Below are 17,211 nucleotides of genomic sequence, written 5' to 3'. Positions count from 1 at the left end.
TTCAAAATCGATTCAGTTTGGAAAAGGCATGACGTATTTATTTAATTATTTAATATTACTTTTTAATTATTTTAACATATAAATAATTACTATGGAAATGAATGGTCAAATAGACCTAGGTCAATTCATTTTGAAAAGTGAAATGGTATAATAATTAGATAATTCAAAACAATAATTCAAAAGAATACACTCAACTCAAATATTTCAATTTCAATTAAAATATTTCCAAATATTTGTCCCAAAAAATGATAGTTCTCTAAGTATCCTTTTCATCTCACCTGATGTCCTTGGCCATCACTTTGATAATGATTTAAGAAAGAGTGTTATAAGTTTAAAGTGTTTATCTATCGAACTGACTTGATTGAGAACATTTTATAGCTAAGTTTCCAAAAATCGGTTTACAAGGAATAAATCGCATTTGTCAGGGGTTTTTAAAATGTTGTAAATTTCACTTGTAATACATTACCCTGACTATGAAACAGATCTCACTAATTTTTACTTGAACGATCAGTGATATTTCTAAACAGCTTATATTATTTTCGTATAATGACAATAATACCTTCAACAACATATGAACGTGGAGAACAAGTTAATTCGCCTAGAAGACTAATATAAGTACCAAGTAGGTACCTTGGTAGTAGTGTTGTATGTACACACATAGATAGTTTTAGTTAGTTACCGTATGATAATAATTAGCATCTTTTAGTCAAACAACGGTATATTATTATCTAAGTAGTGTCTCATAAAATGTTATGTATGACACTAAACACAATTTAGTGTTATGTTTTATGTTTTATTACATACATATGTTTAGCGAAAATTGGTACACAACGTGTTCTGTTATTGGCTGCAGAAACCTAGCTTCCGAAAATAAGCTCATCAAGAGCAACAAAAAAACTGTTTTACAAATTTGGATCTTAATTTGGGAGATACGGGTATGGCAACAATTGATAAATGACTATCATTCGATAACCAGTAGCCAATCATAATCAGTAGACATTAGTATATTTCACTTAATAATGGAAGGGATTTTTTTAAATGTACAAAATTATTTAATTGGATCTGGTTAAAATATCCCAGTTTTTATATTTTTATTATATATTTGTGATAATAACTGAGCCCTATGATATTTAAGGCAAAACAGGTTACTATCCCATCTTGCCGGATTGTATTAGTGGCTATACTACCTTACCTTAGTTTTCGGAAATACTATTACTAATAAACTACGAGGACTAGTTTGTAGAATAACTTTGGTCTGCCTCTCATCCCTCTCACCTAGTTTAGCATGTAGGTTAACACATATTTACATTTGTTTTGCCCGGTCTCGGTGTGCTTGGATTCATAGGAGAGAGTAAGGGTCACCATTTCCTCAACTTTTTATTTACACTTGTCGCAAATTGGGTAACCAGTTATGGCGGTAGGTGCTACACCTCCCATTTTCTTCTTCCTACTTTATATAGAATACTAAACCCATATAAAATACAACTTGTTTCAATTTGAGTTGTTTCAAAACCTTCTTGCCTCTTCAAAATTTTGATCGTCTAATTTTTTCAGAAACAATCAGGATAAACCAATTATCAGGAGTTACTTCAAACTTCTGAGATATCGTGATAAATAAATATCTTTCGAGGCTTCTCATTTGGATATGCAATATTTGTACGAATACTTATACAAATGGAAGGCTTCATTAATACATTACCTACCTTCAATAATCTATCGACAAAAATCAAGCAGATCCGACTCTTGGTATAACATTGAAATAAAACATATTAAAAAATTATGGCATAAATGAAATATGAATAATTGATAAATATATTTAATTTTAAAATATAATTTTATAATATAAAGTAATAATTCATTAATTACGTAATATATATATTCAACACCTAATGTATAATAAATAAATAATTTAGTTAATAAATAATATTATATTATATTTAACTAGGTAGAATCACAAAATATTACTAAATTATTATATTATATAAAACATTTGGTGAGTAAAATAAATCAAATGTTTTATAGCACACCATCGTACGAAATTGTGAAATTGTGGAGCACTTAGGGTACAGTGTTGCACCTGGGTGACAATGAATATCTAATCACCCTTTAGTTTTCTAATTTCTTTAGATATTGACACAATTAACTTATTAGAGTGAAAGCGAACAAATGATTTTTCAAGTGCTTTAAGATCAGTATTTAAGCCAAACCGGGTCGGCACAATAATTTTCATTCGCGTTTACTCTAAAATGTAACGATTTCATATGTTTTTAGTTAATTTAAAAAATTACATACTTTTTATATCTAACTGTTTAATATTTAAAATCACATAGCAATACATAATTTGTAGAGATAATGGTCTAAACAGAGGCTGTTTGATATAATAAGAGGTCTTTAAAAAACTTATAAATTAAAATTGTGATCGAAGGTACAGCAGTCTCTCAAACAGCTTACTGCTTACAATAATAGTAATTATACATTTATATTCCTATCAAGATTTTTACATTAAAAGAAAATCATACATCGCGTCATTCGTTCCTTCGTTGTAAATAAAGTAAGCAAGTAAGCATCGCAAAGGTCGTAACATATTTATGTTTTTGTATAAGTATTATGAAATGAAAGTAGTAAAGGGTTAAATGAATAATATGCTCTAAATAAATTATTATTTTGTATACCCTTTTTAAAGAGACTTCATTTATGTGTTTTAAACAACACCCTCTACACTTTTCTTTGATTCTCTTTTGTTTCTTAAATATAATAATGTCAATTTGTTTCTAATTCATACAACTAAAGTTTTCTGTTTTTTAACGAAATTGGTTGAATAAAGGTCAATCCATTTATTTCAGTTTTTTGTTAATAATGATTTTTTGCGACAAATGTTTCAAGAAGAGATCATAGTCTCTTCTTCTTGTGATTGTTAGAAAATTACAATTTTTATTACTAGCAGAAACCCGCCCGTTTTGCTTGCCAATTTCTCTTTTAGACTATCAAATTATAGCCCTCACTTATCCACCCTTTTGATCACAATGTTATGGATTTTAATTTTTTAGTGGGGAACCAATAAGGTTGTTTTGACCCAAAAAGTAAAAAAAATCGGATGCATTTGACGACTGGTCGAATAGTTTTTCAGATACGGACTATAATCGATTAAAATATTGCGATATCTCAGAAACTCTGCATCCAATCATTAAATTGAGCTGATTTTTATATTTTTTGGATCAAAATTACACCATCCACCGAGGTTTATCAAATTTTTTCTTGATTTTCTCCAATTTTCATAAAACTCAAGTATTGACCCATTTTGACCCAAGAAGTACAAAAATTGGTTGCGTTTGATGACTGAATAGTTTTAAAGATACGGAAAGGAAATTAAGTTATAGCATATTATAATATCCCCCTACAAAAGCTGTTATTTCCCAAAACTTTTAATATTTACTTCGACAGCACAACTTCCTGTTATAACTTCCACTGACTAGGATAGTGTTGTCATAGTAGCTTCATAGTACCAAATTGGAAGATGCATTGGACAGGTTAAATTGATAGCGAAAAATTGTAAATTTCTCGAAGTGAGTTTTTACCGCCAAGCAAGCCTGTCAATTAAATACACAATCTAACTTTTCGGCAATAGAAAAACGTAACTGTATAATGCAAAGTATATACTATAATACAAAATATAAACAAATAATATAACATTTATAATTCGTATCGAGAAATATATAATATACAATTCTACTTCTACTAATACTCATCCACCAAACACCAAAAAGATTTAAAATTCTGAATGTTCGTAATAAGTAATAGCACACAATTTTACAACTCACTACAAAAACCTCCTTCTTTATAATTGTCCAATAAATATTTTAATAACATTTAAACTTACACATTACTACTTACTTCGACATTACGACTACTTATTACTAGCTTGCTATTTATATATTTCTTACGACACTGCTTATTTTACATCCTTTGTAGCTCTTCAACAAAAATGAGCTATTGTTTTAGTAACAATGTTAGAAATGTTGGCAAAATTTCTGAAAATTTCGATAGATCCAACCTGGCGGGTGCCGAAAATACCCCTGGAAAAGTATTATTACACTGAAGTCCACAATTATTCTACAATAATATTGAAATTTCTTAAATTAACCGCTTTTTATATCAGAAAAGAGCCAAACGCGTTAACGCGCAAAATAAGATCGTATACAAGAAGAGTCAGGAGAGCTCATGTATTTACAGTACCAAGTTATTAGCCTCTCATTTAGCTGAGATATTGTTATTAAAAGAATTAAAATTTCCGCTTATCATCCTTGATCCCCGCACCTAACACGCCTTGAACAAGAAGTCAGCCTTTGATCTGGTTTCAGACATTTTTCTCAGAGCATATTGGGCTCGCAATATCATATAGAATTTTATTAACGTCTACGTATTGTGAGAAAATGTGCAGCAAACTTTAGTGCAAAATTGAATCAGAATCGGTCCCCTAGTAAGCCCGATGCGTAAACAAGAAACATACAGATCACAGTTTTATAATATTGTAAATAAATTTTAATGATTTGTTCAGTGAACAAATTTCGTTAAGCTATGAAAATGGAATTTTTATATTACATAAGATGTACCCATTAACTTAAAATACTGGAGTTCGATACCAGGATACCTACCTGAAATAATTTTTTTTATATTGACTTTCAATGACTTAAAAAATATTCATAAATGTTAAAAATAATATGCTTTCTCTCAAAAAACGATAATTCTTAAAACAAGATGCACTCAGTCTACGTAGCGTTTACGTGACGAATTTTTTAATGTTTCTTCATATAATATAGTAAAACTTTTGTTAATGTAATGTGTTGTGTAACATCTGTACATATAACAAAAAACATCATATTCACAATAATATACTTATAAGAAAAGTGATATTTATAAACAAATCTTTGATACATCTATATAGCTAGAGAAACAAACCCCTTTCTATTTTATTCTATTCTATTCGACTATTACTTATTGTTTAATACCATGCATATATGTATATGGGTAGTAATAATACAATGTATTTTCCCTTGTTAATATATCGTTTTTAAGTTCAAATGAATTTTCTTTAATAAAAGAGCTGTTAAATGGATCTCATGCACGTACACTCTTCTTACAAAATTTACCATGAAAATTTAAAATTTTAATAAAGTTGAACTGAAAACTTCTTTGGGCACGTTGAGCACTTTTTTGGGTAAACAATAACCCGATCACTAAAATTAGCACGAATTGAGCACACCTAGCTCTAGTATGGGTGTCCGCTTGAAAAAACTGTTTGTTGCTGCTATTATTATTATTTATAATAGTATTTTACACACACGTTAATAATTTCATTTAAAAATTATAAAATTTGAAATATTTATACTAAACTTATTTAAAGAAACAACACAATTATTTCCTTAAAATAGATTTATGAAGAATTTTGCAAAAAGGGGTACACGAGACGCATTTCTTAGATGCTTAGGTATTATTGATACAAAAAATTTTTACTTAATGAGCATGGTAGTGGGGGCACAAATTTAAAAATAGATATTTTCAATTTTGATGATAAATTTGTATTAGTACTTGACGATATAAGACGAAAAGTAAGAATAAAATTTTTCGATATCTGGCTTAATTTTCAAAATATCGAAAATTGAAAATTTTGTTTAATTATTTAGCTTTCGATATTTCGAAAACCAAGACACATATCGAAAAATTTTATTCTTATTTTTCGTCTACAATCATGAAGTTATAACAAAATTCATCATCAAAGTTGAAAATAAGATAAAAATAATTTCAACCCTTAATCTACCCTGCTCTTACATCCCTTATATGGACGGTGACACTTAGTTTTTTTCTTTTCTAATTCATTGCTAATATGTTTACTTTCTATTAAAAAGTTTTTTTTTTAATTTGTTTTCATTCATTCCAAATGAAAATTATCAAAAACTTCCAAAATATGTCGTTTTTTAAGATTCCTCCATAAGAGCCAATGTATTTTATATCGATTTTTAATGACTTTTTTCTTAAAAATTTGCACGGTTACCTAAGCTGAAATTTTAACCACATATTCTTTGAGTAAAAGACTAACTACAAACAAATTTTGAGCCTTTAAATCAAACATTGTTTTCATGCTCATACATCCTTAAGTGATCTAAGTTTACATATTTTATTATATAAAAAAATTAACTTGATTAAATATTTTTATTAAAAAATCACATTAGTTTAGTAATAAACATACTTGGGGCAGTAATTCTAAGAAAGCAATATCCTCTTTATACGGGATAATACGGACAGTTGTTAGTACTTACTTTATGAAGTCAATTCTGCCAAAAATTAAGTAAATAACAAATAAAATTTGCATAATCTGTAATAATCATTCCATTAGTATAATTATTATTCAGTAGGTAGGATATTGAAATGACTTGAGGTATTTATTGTATTTACTCCAAAGCTATATAGTTTAGAATTGTTAATGTAATTCTAATATGAATTAGATAATATCAATTAGTAAATAATGTCGTATGTCATAATAAGTAACGTAAATTGTTTTAGATATCGAGCGTATAACAATATGTCTGTGGGTAAACCTAGCACCTTTCAACAAACGATTGGTGGGGATTTAGTTAATGAAGATAAAGCCAAATTTTGTCACGACAAGATAATAATTTTAGGTTAAGATGACGACCAGCAACATTACGGTCGAGATACTCATTGTTTAACGTCATGTATTCTAAGAAACTGAGACACCTTAATTAGTAAAACTTTCATACGTTAGTATAAAATCATACTTTAGATTTTCAAACGATTACTTGTAGTAGTAAATATTATGAACTTAATTGAAATAAGTTAATTAAAGAATGAAATAAAATTTTGATCAGATGCTTAGAATAACCGTCCCCTTAACCGTCAATTAAAACATATATTTGCGAGCAAGGATAAAAATTTTTTCTTGGGTTAAATGTATCATTTGACTCAAACTGACACATTTTGACTCATATTTTAAAGACTTTTTACAGATTTTGTTCAAAAACAATTTTTTAGTACCTTAATTTATTACATAAAGTATTCACTTATTAATAATATCCATGTCTGTGCGTATAATTTATATATGTATACATACGATGTATATGTATTGTATACAGTTACACGTCTGTTATCACAAATAGTGTACGTATATATGAGCATATTTTTATGAGCTTGATTATAACGGACAATCTACCTTAAATGATAAAAAGGGCTAGGTTTACACGCCACCTATTACACACTTAATTCTAATGAACATAACGATAATGATAATGTAACTATTCATCTAAATACATTCATTACAGTTGTTCTATATGTACGCGTAATGATGTAAATGAAACATTTATCACTGTTATTGTTACTTCTGTATACCTTCGTCTATCTACTAAAGTGTTTCTCAATAACATTGAAATGTTTCATTTGTAATACAAACAACATAACATGTATCTAATATATTATTAAACTAGCTTGATACCCACCCGCATCACTGGGCTTGAAAGTTAATTCCACCGCGTCATAGCCTCCATCTCTCTTAATCTCAATTATCCCCCTTCCATAACACTCGAAGGGATTGTTTTACACAGCTAAAATATATGCACAGTTTTAAATTTTTTTAAAGTGTAAGATAGTCATAGTTCATTGTGTATATCAGAAAAGATGACAATTAAGTATAACAGAAAAGGTAGCCATGAATGGTTTGTCGTTTACTTTTTTTTAATTTTTACAGAAATCTTTAATTTATGTTCAAAATAATAATCATAGGCATAGGTGGAGCAGAAAAATGTCAGATTACATTTAATTTTTTTAATATTTTAATATATCTTTATAAATTATAGCTCATGTGTTATTATGGTGTAGGAGCTATATTTTTGTACAGTTTCAAAATCCATTCGCTAGTTTTTGCTTAAAGCGTAACAAGCAAACAAACATTTATAATAGGAAGACATATAAAATATATAATGATAGCAATAATCGTGATTTAAAGAAAATAGTTCAGAATTTAAAGCAAAAAATAGCCAAATTATTGTAGCTCTCGAATGTGACATGTCCTGTATGTTTAAAATAAAAACCGAAGGGTTAGCAGTGATAGTTAGTTTGATAAAGTTATTTATCCTCACAAAATTTCACAATTATAGTATATCAAGATCAAGATCAGGATTGAAAGGTCACCGCACATATAAAATTAGATATATTTATTGAAACACTCTTGGAAAGTCCCAACATACGGATTCAGCTACATATATAAATAGTAAATTTTTTTGAAAACCGTAATTCAAATCAAATTTTTACCAATTCATTTTTCTTCGACAAAATTATTTCGTTACTGAATCCGACAAGAATCATTTAAATAGGTTTTAACCAAAGGAAAACGACAATTGAGCCAAAAGTATTACCAGACAGGCAAATACGAATGCGTCTACGTATACAGTCTGTTTTCTTAAAATCCGTAATTCAAATAAAATTTTGAAGTGTCGCATTTTCAAAGAGTATAACCTTTCTAAAAAATTGATAAAATATGTTTGTTAAACTTTAAACACTAAAATGTGTCACAATCATGCACGAAAGCTTTTCAAATTTAATAATCTTTTCAAATTTCTGAAACAATGACTCAGGTACAAAATAATTTTTATTAAAATAAAAAAAAGTGTTTTCTCAGCTGTAGACTATTTATAAATAAGTAGAGGATTTGCAGGCATTTAATTACATAAATCATATAATTTATACTTATTGTTAAATAATATTATCAAAATTTTTATTAGTTTTATTGACGACCCCCCAAAAATATGATTTTGAACAAAAAACTATTATAACGGATAAAGCGCCTACCTTCACGTTGTCTTGGTCCGCTATTACTTGTTTTATGTTGTCATACACTTATACATTTTCTTTGATAAGTTTGCACATCCTTCCACAAACGAAAAATAATTATCATTCTTCTTCTTTCAAAAGCATGAAAAGTTATTTAACGATAACCTGTTTTTGAATCATGCACGAATTTTTTTTATATTACTGGTAATTTCTATTTTATTACAAAATACGAAGTATTTCACCAAAATCAAGCAACCCTGCGATGCCATGATCCGGTATATATTTTGGTAACTCATTACATCAGAATAATTTTCAAGTAAGATGATAATTCAATGTTATAATAAAAAAAATCATTGAATAACAAATGCAAAAATTATTTTTCTCAGTACCAGATGTAGAAAGACCATGTTTCATCAAGTGAAGGATTTTATCCATTTGTACTTTCTATGAAATAGTCTTCTTAATTGAATATCGTCTGCTATATCAATATTCCAACGAATATTCATTAATTTAATATTCATAAAGTTTCTGGTACATGTTAGAGCTTCTGCGTCCTCTTTAAGAGAATTCTCGTGGTTATAAAAGTGGTAGATTTGGAAGAAAGTGGCCTATAGGAAGGAACAAATTTCGTATGTTACTGTATTTTGTATTTTTTGTGAAAGAGCCAACTTCATAGAATAAAAATATTTATATCTGACGATGATGTTAACGTATGATGTTCTTCTGGTGTGTTGTGTCCATCCGGTTTTATAATAATAATAATAATAAAATGGATCACAATTCAAAAACAGTTCTCTTTTTCTGATGTTCTTCGTTCTTTATAACAAAAAATCAAAATTACAATTCAAGAATTACATTGTTATGCTGTTTTGTTATTTCAAAAATATTATAGTTATGATATTTCTTTTATTTTTATTATTATTCATTCGTTATCGATTGATTATTAATTCTATATTTTATATTATAATTTATTTCAAATAACTTGAACAAAAATAAAAATACGATGACATAAGAAGGCAAAAGTAACTACTCACGCTCAGCAGGAACGAAAAAACAAATAACAAATTTTTTATAACTGTTCATCACTGAATATAAAATTATTATTACCTACCCTAATCATAAAATTGAAGATTTTAATAAACTCACACTGGTAACATGGAACTCTTGTACTCGGTAGAAAGTAGGTAGTTTGTTATATGTTGTATTTTCCGATCTTCTAATAAATGTATTTTTTTCCTGTCTAAGAAAAATCGTAAATGGGGAACATTTCAAAAAGTGCAAATTCCTAATTATTTCCATAATATGTGGGATATAGAAAAGAGCTAAAGTAAAAATGGTGTTAAGGAGGAAGGAATTACTAACGTAAAGTTTTCCAATTTTTCATTAATATAGAATATAAAAGTGTCAAAAAACTATCCGAATCCATTTAGCACAAGTTCAGAGGAAAAGTAAAATAATAGTTCTATAGAAAAATCGTGATTTTTTCACTCATGCATCTGGGATACTACTGGAATATATAAACTAACAAACAACTGTTGTCCACCTAGTTCAAGTGTTACCATTTACCGATGTGAAATCATTTGATCACTTTAAAGAAATTCGACTATAGAATCAAGCAACCACCGTCATCTTTTTTTAGCAACATAATATTGTCTCCACATTGATAAATATAAAATAAATATATATTAATAAAATAATAATAAAAAAAGAACAAAAACACAATAATGTAAAACAAAAATTTATAACAATAATAATAATAAGCAAGCAATATAAAACAAGCTATTGATTTAATTCATTAATAATACAAAATAATTGTATGTGTGTGGCTGACTCTTAGGGCTAGTCGTCGAATTTTTCAATTCTCTCTCTAAGATTTATTAATCTTGTTAATATCATTCGACTATATTAAAAAATAAATATAAGTTATTGTTATAAACTTTACTAACAAGAGGTATTTATGTCTACCACAAGAAATAATAAAAACACCAATACCAAAATATATTTATATATATTTAATAATATTTATAAAATTGATTTATAAATCCTTGTCCGAATGCCTAAACGTATTTTGATATCATATATTACACATGGATTGTTTGTATTGTAATCTTAATGAATTATTTTAATTTGTTTCGCGGAAAAAAAACTTTTAATATTTCTTTTAAATTTTATTTTATAGTTAGTGGTATTGAAATGGTTACAATGGGTACAATGGCACGTTGAAGAACCGACGATAATAATGGATCAGTCTTTTTTTTTTAAATTTGAGAGGTATCGTAGAACACTTAGAGGGAACTATATTCCTTTTGTACCTTGGTACATTATAAATGTAGAGCTTACTTTTTTTTTATTTACTAGATATTTTTCTGAAAATTTAGGGGATTAATTTAGAAGTCAAATACTTGTTTGATTCTTTAAAGATACTTAATTTATAGCTTCTTTTAATTTTTAATGTATGAAATAATTGTAGCATTAGTTTAAAAAAGATATACTTAGTAGACAACTCAATATGTGAGTACATTATGTTTGGTTTGATAAGAATATTTATTATGACATAACATAAAAATTGCATTGTACTTACAAAAAATTGTCTTTGTTTTCTTTAAATTCTAGAGACCAGCCGAACAAGCAGTTCAATGGCGTCTCTCAACTTACTAAACAAGCATACAGACAAATAAATATAGCGACGAAGATTCCATTTTTAACTGCATTACAAAGGTTAGAAAATACGTAGAATTATAGATTGAATCGTTTTTATTTTCTCACAATAGCACATCCATCGCACATCAGATATTCAACAAGATAATATTTCCAAACTCTAAATGTTTGTGTTTTTTATCTGTTATTATTATAGGAACATAAAATGTTATTGTGCGGTCGATTATATTTTTAATCTAATAAATTTTTACTCTTATCACAATTACCAAAATTTAATGTACGTATCAACGTTTATCTTGGATTTGTCATTCCATACCATTGAAGTTTTGAACTTGTAGTTGCAAAACGGTCTTAATAGAAGTTTAAGTATTGTATTACTAATTCGTTACTAATGAAACTCATGACTTTACGCTGCATTTATCCAATCATTTTCTGGTTATCAAAAGCTTTAAATTTAATTTGGTTTATTTCTATTTAATAACGTTTGAAGGTGATGTGTGTGCTTGTTTTGTGGCGTAGTAAGATAAAAGTATTAGCTTTTAGGAGTTTTATGTGCATTATTAAATAAATTTTATCGAGGTATAAACGTTTATCTGGTTTTAGAGATGAATCAAGAATGGACGCATTATCCTTCTAAAAAAAACGGGACTCAATAAATGAAGATGACTACAACACCATCAAACTATTTGTATCTGTTTACAAGAATTTATAATATCTAATAAATTACTCATTCATTGGTTTGAATAATAATTCATTAATTATAAAAACATATTACATATACAATATGTCTCAAGAAGAGTCACCCCCTTATTTTTATAAAGCAATATCGATTAAGAAAGTAGTGTGCTTTAATTTTTCGGCAGTTGGTTTAACCAACTACAACAAAGAGCGAAACAAAGTTCGTAAAAACAAAAGCCGAAGTAGTTTGCTAAAACATTTGGTAAAATTAACAGTGAACAAGTAATTTCCCTTCTTTCTAGAACCAAAAAGTGATATATTTTGTGTAATTGAATGGTCTGTATAACTTAAAGCAACTAAATTTGAATACCTCCGTGTTTGAAAACTGCTTAAAATTCTTACCGTCTTAGTATGAATGTCAGCAAAAAACTTTATGTTGCTCATTTGAGCACATGTTGGAAATAATATATAATTAAGAAATATTGCAATATATTATGCATGAAAGAAGCGTGGGAAAATACTTAAAATTCCTTAAGGCGGCTTGCCATAGTGAGCTAACTGGTAGAAATCGTCACGTAACTGTGTGAGGTATGCTGTGTATGTGTATGCCATATCCATGGTAACCACTATATGACACTTACCCAATTCATTACTATTCTGTTAGTGACCAACAATTTAATACTAATTAGTTTATATCTTCAGCATTAGTTTATATCCCAATAATCACATATTCCCGAGATTATTTTTAGTGGGGAAGATATGAAAGAATTTTGTGCTCAAGACAACTATAGTCTAGTACTTATTGTAGCTGAACAGAAACAACTATCATAGAAGTCTTGTAAGCAACTGATCGGCCGCAGAGTATTGTGTTTGTTAAGTCTCCGTTGGGACAGTATTCGACAAAAATTATATCTCATTTTATTACAAACTTATATACTCTTACCGTGCATGTAATCCAAAACTTTTTGACATTGAGATTGCAACTTCATCATAACTTTTCTCGAAGAAGTCAAAACCTTATATTTTATCAATTAACCCATAACTTCCAATTCTTTCCTTTTATAAGATAAAAAACCTTGGCATATCGTGGCACTGTGAACAAAGTAACGTTACGGTTTACCATTATTATGTGCAAGTACTCATTTAAGGAAAATAAAGAGCAGTATTTTTGTTTCTTTCACCTATATTGGGAAGTTACACTTGGTTTGTTACAATACGTCTACATTAGTATTAAAAGCCCTACAAATAACCAATACCAGTATACTATATTAATGGATTTTTTGGTAATTTCACCTACTTACTCTCCTTCGCCTTATTTCAACAAAAATTCCTTATATTTTGATAATTTTTTTAACCGACTTCAAACAAAAAAGGAGGTTCTCAATTCGACTGTATTTTTTTTATGTTTCTTACCTCCGAACTTTCGACTTGGTGAACCGATTCGACTTTCGATTTGATTCTTTATCTATTTGAAAGGTGGTGCTTCCTGTGTGGTCCCATTTTATTTTGGTTCAGTTCTGACAACGGCATTCATGAGAAAACCATAAAAGTCTTAAATTTGCATTAATTATGCACGACAAGAGGACAAATAACTCAATATCACGCCAACCGATTTCGATTATTCTTTTTTTAGTGACAAATTCACTAAAAATTACAAAATAAAATAAAAAAAACTTTTAACAAAAAGAAAACCGACTTCAAAAGAAAAACTTTTCCAAAACAAATTAATATGCACTAAAAAGTAAGAAAATAACTATAATATAATGTAGTTAAAATTATTGTTATTTTTGGAGTCGGTGTCAGCAAAGCTAATGTAGCAAACTGTTCTGTCAGAGTTGTTTACTTGGCTGACACCGACTCCAAAAATAACAATAATTTTAACTACATTATATTATCGTTATTACTTTTTAGAGCATATTAATTTGTTTTGGAAAAGTTTTTCTTTTGTAGTCGGTTTTCTTTTTGTTAAAATTTTTTTTATTTCATAGAAATATTGTAGCAAAATGTTTTTTTGCTCCAAAATATTTTATATTGATTTGGCCTGTTTTCGTTTATTGTCAACATCAAAATACCACCACAGTATGAAGAAATATAAAGTTAAATATATTATATTAATGACATCATACTATGATGATATTTTGATGTTAACAATAAACAAACCTGAAAGATGACCTGAAAAATTACAAAAGTCAAAACGAAATTGTATGTTTTCTCGCCTTAATTGTTTTTCGACTAAAATTTTTTGAAACATTCTGTCTAGGAATGCAAGTTTAATTAAGTAATCAATGCAACCACTCATAGCTTCGTTGTTGTTATTGTTGTTATGCATTGAAAGGGGTTACAATTTATTATTTCTTTTTATTAATTTAACATTAAAAAGTGTTTTTAAGTATGACTTTGCATAAAATACAATACAAGTGTATTAACTATGTATTTTGTTCGAAATCATATATTTTATGATTTGAATTAGGTATTTGATTAAATTAAATAGACTCTAATTTGTTGACAGCCTGAGAATATCATTTATTATTATATAATATCATAATTAAATAAATATTTAATTCAACGAGATATGATGGAATTCGAGATATTTTTTATCTTAAAAAAAATATGCAGGCACTATTAACTAGATGAATCAGACACTAAATACAATGAAAAATATTAATAGAATAGTAATATAACGATTTTCGTTAAATGCCTTGAAAAGGCCACGGCACTGTCTGCAAGGAAAATTGTGTACTTCAAACCTTTTCTAAACTTCAGAAATGATAGTTTTTAAAGAGTAGAATTAAAGCCCCGATGGCCGTTAACTGCAAAATTTCTTAATTTTGGAAATATTTTACTTAAGAGTCATTCATATCCACACACAAAAATCGGATGTTTTTCTCAAATGTATGTAAAAATATCTCGAAAACTCAAATCTTGTGAAACTTTTTCTTTCTTATCAAGAAATAATAATTCAGAAAATTTCACCTCAAGCTATTTTCATTTAGAAAGGTAGTTAGATTTGCAAGACAAATCACTATACTCGAATTTTATTGTTGATACATACTTTTATTTAAAATCTAATTTTTCGCTAACTTTTCATGTTAAAGGTCCAATTGGAGATGTATAATGTCAGTGGAGTACTATGGCTAATAATTTGGCTATTTTCAAGAAAGCAAGGCAAAAGAAATCTTTGAATCATTTGTATAATCATTTTATTTATTTATCTGGAGGAACAAAAAACCTAAAAATTGAGTATTCTGAAAATTGAATGCATGTTTTAGGTGATATTCAGGGATTACAAAAAGCACTAAAACAAAGGCAGCTTTCAGGAGCATATTTTTAGAGGCAAGTCAACGAAAGACGCTGATTTTGCATATATGTTTTAAAAGGTTTGTTCTACGAAATTAGGCTGCCCAGCTGATGTGTTGAAAAAAGCAAAAGGTTTGATTGTAATCCCGCGGAAATGATAGGTTACCTCACGGTACATAGTAATAAAAATGGTTAAACCTAACAAGATAACCAAAATTTTTTTTCAAAGTTAACACCGCTTACATTCAAACGACCCGACAGATTGTGCTACGATATAAAAGGTCTTAGAACCCTTGTTATAAACTTAAGCACTTTTATGTAATTTTAGATAATCTATCTTGATCCATTGATCAAGCAGGCAGGGCTGAATAATAAATATCATGGGGCACTTTTATACTCTTGCTAAAAGAATTAAAACTTGAAACTCAGAAGTTCAGACTCCACCAATCTGAAAATATTCCCCTGGTTACGGTAAAATTTTTAATGAAACAATCTTTTACATTTATACATTTAGTACATAAATATTATATGAAATAGTACATATGATGATGAATTATTAAGAATGTAAAGAAGTTGGCCGCACTAGGGGAGTCTTCGGCTGTCAAATCAGTTGTGGTTGCGGCCAATTTAACCGTATATGGTTTTTGAGTTTGAAAACAACTTCAACAACAGTAATGAAGATATAGACATATGGGAGAAAGTGTAGTACCTAGAATCCAAATTAACATTTAAATGTTTTATAGAATCATTTTTTAAAATACTACAATGAAAAGAATCTCTTTTTATATAGCACCGTTATCCTTGAGATGTGTGAAACATGAGACATGAAGTATGTTACATGGTGCAATATTATAATGTACCATAAGACACTTCCTAGTGGACCTCCACCACCCATTATACCTGAAGATAATCTCTTCAAAATTTAATATTTTACAGTTCATTTTAAGGAATGCACGATTCCTTAATTTCTCGTACGGGCATCATCTTTCCCAAGTGCATAGTTACAGCTTCAAAGCATATTTCATGGTAAACAACAAAAAACGAGAAAAAATTATATAATTTTAATGCGTTCAATAATGTTTAACTTCTGATAACTGACAACCCATTTTTTTGGATGAAAAAATATAAAATTTGGAAAAAAATACAAATTGATAGATTGTAAAATATTTTTTTCCTATTCTCAAAATTCATGGCAAGCTGAATCGAATATAAATTTCTAGGTAATCTACATGTCCGTTTTGGTGTTTTGTTGTACATTTTTTGGGTTTACCTCCCAACCAGCAAACAAAACAGAACGTGCTATAAGAATTATAGTTAAAATACGCAATAATAACACCAATATAATTAAGGTTGGTGATTTAAGGAATGTGATTTAGACCACAAACAATAGTCAACTTGTGAATAAATGAATAATAAGTAACTCTTTGAAAAAAAAAAAAAAAAAATGTTATTAACACTTTACTTGAAAACAAATGCACATGGATAATCATTCTCTGCGCTACTTGCCTTCTAGCTTATAATTTTTATCTGCCAGACAATCGGACGAGAACTTATGGAATGAATCAAGGTCTATTGTACCCTTGGTACTACTTTTTACCCTTGTATATAATATTCCAGTCATAAGTAGTTACCTATATGTATTTAATATATTATATGTATTTATCATAATGAAGACGATCAACAAACAACTACCACTAGAATATCTTTCTTCTGTGGTCGCGTCGGGAGAATCTATCGATC

This window comes from Chrysoperla carnea, chromosome 3 (assembly GCF_905475395.1).
Source record: "Chrysoperla carnea chromosome 3, inChrCarn1.1, whole genome shotgun sequence".
Classification (NCBI taxonomy): domain Eukaryota; kingdom Metazoa; phylum Arthropoda; class Insecta; order Neuroptera; family Chrysopidae; genus Chrysoperla; species Chrysoperla carnea.
This window is presented reverse-complemented; position numbering follows the sequence as displayed.